At 57.3% G+C, this 8,390-nt stretch overlaps 1 pseudogene; it reads right to left on the minus strand.

The window, feature by feature from the left end:
* Positions 1–298: 298 nt before the first annotated feature.
* LOC138818641 (keratin-associated protein 5-2-like) lies at positions 299–8,390 on the minus strand (annotated as a pseudogene).

Genomic DNA, 8,390 nt, shown 5'->3' on the forward strand with positions numbered 1-8,390 from the left:
CAAGCAGAGAAGGAGGGAAGGAGAGAGGGAGAGAAGGAAGGAGGCAGGCAGTGAGGCAGGCAAGGAGGGAGAGAGCAATGTCAGGGCCAGTGTTGAAGAGCTGGAGGAGTCAGGGATGCTCTGGCAGGGCTGGTCCAGGGGTTCAGGGAGCTTAAAGGACCAAGAGGGCTGGGGGTGATGGCTCTTGAGAAGGGGTGGGTCAGCAAAGACAGCAGGAGCAGCTTGGGCTGTGCCCCTGGGCTGGGCTCCCTGCTAGTGCCCTGAATGCTGGCTCTGCAGGAGGCCAGGGTTCTGGAGCCTAGTGGGGGTGGAGCTTCAGGTCTGGGAGAAGCAGCAAGACCTTTGCTGAGATACCCAACTGTTCCAGCTTACCTGTGTCTGTGATGAGAGCCTCAGACCTTGCACTGGCAGCACACGGGGGCACAGCAGCTGGAGCAGCAGGGTTTGCAACAGCTGGACTGGCAGCAGCAGGGCTTGCAACAGCTGGACTGGCAGCAGCAGGGCTTGCAACAGCAGGACTCACAGCAGCAGGGCTTGCAACAGCTGGACTGGCAGCAGCAGGGTTTGCAACAACTGGACTGGCAGCAGCAGGGCTTGCAACAGCTGGACTGGCAGCAGCAGGGCTTGCAACAGCAGGACTCACAGCAGCATGGTTTGCAACAGCCAGACTTGCAGCAGCAGGGTTTACAACAGCAGGACTCACAGCAGCAGGGTTTGCAACAGCTGGACTGACAGCAGCAGGGTTTGCAACAGCTGGACTGACAGCAGCAGGGCTTGCAACAACTGGACTGGCAGCAGCAGGGTTTGCAACAGCTGGACTCACAGCAGCAGGGCTTGCAACAGCTGGATTTGCAGTCCCCACAGGAGCCACAGTCTCCCTTGCAGCCCCCACAGGAGCCACAGCCCCCCTTGCAGCCCCCGCAGGATCCACAGCCCCCCTTGCAGCCCCCGCAGGAGCCACAGCCCCCCTTGCAGCCCCCACAGGAGCCACAGCCCCCCTTGCAGCCCCCACAGGAGCCACAGCCCCCCTTGCAGCCCCCACAGGAGCCACAGCCCCCCTTGCAGCCCCCGCAGGAGCCACAGCTGGAGCAGGAGCAGGAGCAGGCTGGCACACAGCAGCTCATGGTTGTGGTGGTGGAGTGTGGAGGAGGTGAGAGGAGCAGGTGGAGAGAGAGGTGAGTGGTGTGGGGCCTCCTGGTCTGGCCTTTATGTCCCCACCAGTGTTTGTCCACCTCACATGATTCTGTCTTGTTTTTGTTTATTTTTAATATCATCAGTGTCCTGTCAGCTACTCTAAGCCAACGAAGGAGGAAGTAAGGAAGGGAGGAAGGAAAGAAGGAAGAGAAGAGGGAGCGGAGGCAGGAGAAAAGAAATGAGTGGAGAGGAGAAGAGAGGGGAGTAAGGGAGGGAGAAGGGAGGAATAGGAAGGAATGGAGGGAGAGGATGGAGGATGGAGAAGAGAAGGGTGAGCATAAGAAGCGAAGTAAAGAGGAGAGGAAGGGGGAGAGGAAGATGAGAGGAATAAGGTAGAAGAAGGGAGGGGAAGGAGGAGAGGAAGAGGAGAGGAAGCAGGTAGAGGAAGGGGAGGGGAATGGAAGAGGAGAGGCAGGCAGTCTTTGGGTGATCTCTTCTCTCTGTGTCTGGCTGTGGTTCTAGGTCTGCCTGGTTTTCTTTGGGCAGCCCCTGTGCTGCTGGTTTCATGTCCACATGTTTAGGGCCACCGCCTGTGACATGTGCTCTCCAGAGGTTCCCGGGCGAGAGGCTTCAGTGCCTTGCACTGGAAAGTCCCAGCAGAGGTCCTGTGCAGGGTCAAGGCCAAGATCAGATCCAGCCTGGACAATGACTGCCGGACCCAATCGTGGAGACTCAGCTGGCTGTGAGAGACCCTGTGGGGAGGAGCCTCAGCTGGCTTTGGGGAGACCCTGTGGGGAGAAGCCTCAGCTGGCTTAGGGAGGAGCCTCAGCTGGCTTTGGGAGACCCCTTGGGGAGTAGGCTCATCTGGCTCGGGGTTCAAATCCCTGACTAGTAGGCATGAGGCTTTAAGTTCAACCCCCACACCCCAAAAAAGGAGAAAGAGCACCAAGCCTGGAGGAGGAGGAGGAGGTGGTGGGAGAGGATGTCAGGCAGCCTGGAGGAGGAGGAGGTGGGAGAGGATGTCAGGCAGCCTGTGGAAGGGGAGTTGGCTGGTGAGGGCTTGGGGCAGGTGTGGCTGTGAAGCGGCTGATTAGGACAATAACTAGTTCGGCAATTGGCAAATTAGATCCTAAATATGTCTCACAGAGCGAGCTGGTAGAGTGTGTGTGTGGTGCCTGGATTAGCAGACTTCCTCCTCCCTGCCCTCTGCCTCTTGCCCTCTGCCCTCTGTCCGTCGCCCTGCCCCTGCCCCTGCCCCTGCCCTGTGGGGTCTTGGGCCTTGGGCTGCTTCCCGGAGGTCAGGGGGAGGCTCCCGGGCCAGCACGGGTGGCCAGGATGTCCTCTGGGGTGTGTGGATGTCCTGCCCCAGCCGGAGCCCTGACCGCCCGCAGCAAGACTCCTCTGCGGAAGAAGTGGCGGAGCGACCTGGGACAGCTGAGCGGGAACAGGGAGGCGCCCGCCACTCCTGTGCCCACCTGGTGCCCCCTCGGCCCCTCCACTGGTGGGAGCGGCCATCAGCCCCCGCAACAGCCGTGGCCCCCGTGGGGCCGATAGAGGGGGACAGGAGATGTTTCCTTTCAATCGGGGACTCCCTTGTCCCTGGCTGTGCAGAGGCCCCCAGCCCTGCCTGTGCAGCCTGCCTGTTCTCCTGCCGCCTGTCCTGGTGTCCTCACACAAGCCTGGCCGTGCCCTGCAGGGCCCACGGGACAGGGCTGTGGGCTCTGAGCCTCGCCTGTCATCCAGCCCCTGACCCAGCCAGTGAACTGAGCCGACACTGTCGTAGAATGAGAGCGGTGGCCAGGCCGGACGGGACACGCCACTGGAGCGGGCTGGCAAGGCAGGACCGAGCCCGCCGGGGTCCTGGCACCACCTTGGGGCTCCCTGCCCTCTCCTTCTTTCTAAAGCCAAAAGATGGTCCAGATTCATCCATTCATTCCCGGTCCATCTGTCCGGAGAACTCAGACTTTGTTTAGATCCAAAAAATTGTCTAGGGGAAAAATTCAGCCCGGTGCCAGGGACGCACACCTGTAACCCAAGCTCCTCAGGAGGCTGAGAGCTGCGGATCCCAGTTTAAAGCTAGTCCAGGCAGCAAAGTCTATGAGACTTTTTCTCCAATTAACTTTAGAAAATGAAAAGCCCAGAAGTGGAAATGTGGCTCAGGGGATAGAACACTAGCATTGAGAAAAAAAAAAAAAAAGGAAAAAAGAGCTCAGAAACAGCATCCAGGCCTGAGTTCAAGCCCCAGGACCGACAAACACAACACAAAACAAAACAAAAAAGCCATGGTCTCACATGCCCATAATCCCAGCATTTGCGAGTCTGAGGTCACAGGATGAAAACTCAAGGCCAGCCTGGGTCACATAGTAAAGCCCCTCTGAAAAGAAAAATCAACAAAAATACAAGCAACAAAGAGAAAGACGGGGAAGGAGGGAAGGAAGAAAGAAAGGAAAGGAGGAAAGAAGGAAGGAAGGAGGAAAGGAAGGAAAGGGGGAAGATTGAGGAAGGGAAAGAAGGAAGGAAGGAAGAAAAGAAGAAGGAAGAAGGACGGAAGGAAGGAAGGGCGGCCAGGATGTCCCAGAGTCTGAGAAGGATGAGGTCCAGAGGATCAGAGTTCAAAAGTCAGCCATAGGCAGAAAAGTTTTGGAGGAGAAGAGGAGGAGGAAGAAGAGAGGAGGAGAGGGGAGGAGAAGAAGAGGAGAGGAGGAAAGGAGGAGGAAGAGAAGAGGAAGAGGAGAGGAGGAGGAGTGGAGGAGGAGGAGGAGGAGGATGAAGAGGAGGAGGAGGAGGATGAAGAGGAGGAGGAGGAGGAGGAGGAGGAGGATGAAGAGGAGGAGGAGGAGGAGGAGCAGGAGGAGGAGGAGGAGGAGGAGGAGGAGGAGCAGGAGGAGGAGGAGGAGGAGAAGAAGAGTAAAACTCTTGGCATTAGTGGTGATCACTGGCAGGCCACTAGTCCTCTCTAAGTAGGGACAGGGTTTCTGTCAGCGTGCATGGTTACCTTCCTTGGAAGACACCATGTTTACTTGTCCTGCTCTGGATTCTTTTTCTGGATTCTTGCTTCCTCCGCCCTCCTTCTTGGTGAAACTGGTCCAGACTTCCCTGGCCCTTTGCTCCTTGAAGGCCCACTGAGCCCCCAGCTTTGTGGGCTAAGTGTTGGTGTTAGCCAATCCTGAGAGACTACAAACCTGAGCCTGACCAATCCAGGTAAGGGGGTGGGGCCCACTGCACCAGGATGAAGGGCAGTTGCTCCCACCTGTGTGTGTGTGAGTGTGTATGTGTGTGTGTGTGTGTGCATGTGTGTGTGCCTGTGTGAGTGGGAGTGTGTAATGTGTGAGTGTGTGAGTGTGTGTGAGTGTGACTGTGGCTTCACACCCCACTGGTGTGCGCGTGGGCCTGTCTGTGTAGAAGCAAGCTGGCCTGGCCGCTGGCTGGGCAACACCCACATCCTGAGATCTCTGTCCTTATGGACGGGAGGGAACGCACACACAGGGGCTTCCCCCTGATGTGCCAATCCAAGTGTCCTTGTGCTCTTTGCCTGCACGCATTTGCACTCTTCACATGCATGCTTCCTGTTGGAGTCTGCTAACAGTCCAGTACAGCACACTCGGATCAGATCAACCCCTCCATCGCTGGCTCGTTTCCCCTCCTCCTCCCACTATCTAGCAGCTTCTGTTCCTTCTCCTCATCCTCCTCCCCTGCAGTGCACACTTGTCTGTGTAATGTGCATATGAAGGAAAGTGTGACCTTCGTCCTTCTGACCCTGGCTTGTCTCACTTAGCAGAAAGGTCTGCAGCTCTACCCATGTACCTGCTGCTGATGTCACTGCTTTGTGGCTGAAAACACTCCATGGTGAGTAGACACCACCGTGGATTTCATGAATTCATTGACTTTTCACTGAAGTCCTTTGTTCATTTGAGTCTTGTTTTCTTTTAGTCCATCTTGGGTCTTGAATTGTGGGCCTGGGCGCTGTTCCTGAGCTCTTCAGCTCAAGGCTAGCACTCTACCACTGGAGTCCCAGCACCATGTCTGGTTTTCAGTGGTTGACTGGAGATAAGAGTCCCTCAGACTATCCTGACCAAGCTGGCTTTGAACTGTGATCCTCAGATGTCAGCTTCCTGAGTAGCTGGGATTGCAGGCATGAGCCACCGGTGCCTGGCTTCATTTGAATCTTTTTCTAAACAATTTCTTGAAGTATATTTTTCTGCCTGTATTTTGTCTTTTGCTTAGTTTGTATCTTACATTTTTGACCGCATACATTGATTAAGAAAAAGAGTTTGGCTGTGGAATCTGCATACACACACACAGCGTATCTCCACCAAATCCATTCCCTTATCACTCCTACCCGTCCCTGCCTTCCCTTCTTACAGTATTTCTTGCCAGACCTGGGGCTTGAACTCAGGACTAGGTGCTTTCACTCAGCTTTTTTTCCCTCTCTCTCAAGGCTAATGTTCAGCCACTTTAGCCACAGCTCTACTTCTAGCTTTCTTTCTGGTGATTAATTGCAGAAAAGAGTTTAGGGGCTGGGAAGGTAGCTCAGTGTTAGAGTGCTTGCCTAGCACGCATGCAGCCCTGGGTTTGATTCCTCCGTACCACATTAACAGAAAGAGCGGGAAGTGGCACTGTGGCTCAAGTGGTGGAGAGCTAGCCTTGAACAAAAGACACTCAGAGACAACATCCAGGCCCTGAGTTCAAGCCCCAAGCCTGGCAATACAAAGAGAGAGAGACTTTCAGAAACTTTCCTCCCCAGACTGGCTTTGAACCAGGACCCTCAGATCTCAGCCTCCTGAGTAACTAAATTACAGGCATGAGCCTTTTGTTTGCTTTGGACATTTCCTGCCAGCAAAATATCGTGTTTTCAGATGATTTGAAATAAGAATCAGTAGCACAGGTTAAGAGTCTTGAGAGAACGCCGGCCGCAAGGGCAGGAGCAGGAGGGCACCGGGGGCCCCAAGGGCTGGACTCTGGACGCAGCCCTGTGTCTCTCCCAGACAATTCTGCAGGTGGTGTGCAGATCGGGACAAGCCAGGGAGGACTACCATGGAGTCAGCCTCCCCTCCAGTGCCCGGCGGGCTTATGAGAGCACGCAAAGCCTCCTGCTGTGGGGACGTGGCAGTCTCCAGGCCACCATGTGGGTGTAGATAGGATCTCGGGTCCCACTGAGAAGGTCGGTGGATATAGAAACATCGGCTTCAAAGGCACCGTCCATTTACCCATCACAAAGGAGAGGAGAGCAGTCAGTTGTGAAGCATTGGAAGGGAGATGTGTAAGGATGGGGAGGTGGGCAGGGGCTGGACCGCCGGGAGCTGCCGGCCTGGCCTTCTGTGGGCCTGGCCCAGGGTCAGGCCTGTCTCCTCAGACCAGTGGCTGCTGAGACCCAGGGCAGAGACAGAACGGTGGGAAGGAGGGGGACGGCGGCTTCCGAGGTCCCACACAGCAAGACCAAGAAGCCACCCCAGCGCTGAGACAGCAGGCCACCGAACCCTGTGGGACGGCTTTCCGTGTGCTGGCTTAGCATTTCATTGCTTTGCAGCATTCAATTGAAGATGAAACAGGGTTTGAGTGCAAGGCTGCCCAGGGGAAGTCCTCACCCACCCTGAACCCCAAGATTATAACCCAGGACAGGCCGCTGTGCGCCAAGGCTCCGGCGGCTCTGACAGCAGCAGGGGACCTGAGGTTTCCTCCGGACACCAGGCATGGGGACGTCCCCCTCCTGGCGTCTGGACCCAACCCTGCCCTCACTCTACCAGCGAAGTGGGAGAATGACTACACATCACGGTGTGAGGCTCAGTGACAAAGGCCAGGCCATAGCAGCAGCTCTGCAAGGACCTGGCTGAGTTCCAAGCCTCAGCCCTGAACTGGCAGCACACGGGGCACAGCAGCTGGACGGGCAGCAGCCGGGCTCACAACAGATGGACTGACAGCAGCAGGGCTCATAACAGACGGACTCACAACAGCGGGATTGGCAGCAGCTGTAGTGACCGTCTACTCGACCAGCGAGGAAAAACGACCACCACACCAGGAGTCTTCTCAGATCACGCTTTATTGGAGAGCCTTTTAGTTGTAGGAGAGCTTGGGCGCGAGAGAGCGTGCACCCGAAACACAGCCGCTTATATAGGAGAATCGGAACGCGGGTCTTTCTATTGTTGGTCGCCTGCCTTTCACCGTCACCAGGTGTCATGGGATTGGCTGGGGGCTCTACCTGGCTCGTGCACGCGCACAGCCCAGGCCTCCCACCAAGCACCGTCTGGGGTGGTTACCTCAAAGCTGCAAGGGAGTGGGCGGAGTCTCGCCTGGGCTCCCTACAGCAGCAAGGCTTTGAAGAGCTGGACTCACCACAGCAGGGTTTACAACAGCAAGACTTGCAGCCCCCACAGGAGCCACAACCCCCACTGCAGCCCCCGCAGGAGCCACAGCCCCCACTGCAGCCCCGCAGGAGCCACAGCCTCCCTTGCAGCTCCCGCAGCAGCCATAGCCCCCCTTGCAGCTCCCGCAGGAGCCACAGCTGGAGCAGGAGCAGGAGCAGGCTGGCACACAGCAGCTCATGGTTGTGGTGGTGGAGGGTGGAGGAGGTGAGAGGAGCAGGTGGAGAGAGAGGTGAGTGGTGTGGGGCCTCCTGGCCTGGCCTTTATGTGTGTGGCTTTCTGAAGGCGTGGTCACTGTGAGTGTGGCCTCTGTGGGCGTCGTCTCCCGTGGGTGTGGCTCTGTGGGCGTGGTCTCTCATGGGTGTGGCTCTGTGGGCATGGTCTCCTGTGGGTGTGGCTCTGTGGGCGTGGTCTCCCGTGGGTGTGGCTCTCTATGGGCGTGGTCTCTCATGGGTGTGGCTCTGTGGGTGTGGTCTCCCATGGCTGTGGCTCTGTGGGCGTGGTCTCTTGTGGGTGTGGCTCTCTGGGCGTGGTCTCCCATGGGTGTGGCTCTGTGGGCGTGGTCTCTCATAGGTGTGGCTCGGTGGGCGTGGTCTCTCATGGGTGTGGCTCTGTGGGTGTGGTCTCCCATGGGTGTGGCTCTGTGGGTGTGGTCTCCCGTGGGTGTGGCTCTGTGGGCGTGGTCTCTTGTGGGTGTGGCTCTCTGGGCGTGGTCTCCCATGGGTGTGGCTCTGTGGGCGTGGTCTCTTGTGGGTGTGGCTCTGTGGGTGTGGTCTCCCATGTGTGTGGCTCACAGCCTCCCTTGCAGCTCCCGCAGCAGCCATAGCCCCCCTTGCAGCTCCCGCAGGAGCCACAGCTGGAGCAGGAGCAGGAGCAGGCTGGCACACAGCAGCTCAT

Source organism: Dipodomys merriami, unplaced genomic scaffold (assembly GCF_024711535.1).
Source record: "Dipodomys merriami isolate MVZ:Mamm:240054 unplaced genomic scaffold, mDipMer1.0.p SCAF_78, whole genome shotgun sequence".
Lineage (NCBI taxonomy): Eukaryota > Metazoa > Chordata > Mammalia > Rodentia > Heteromyidae > Dipodomys > Dipodomys merriami.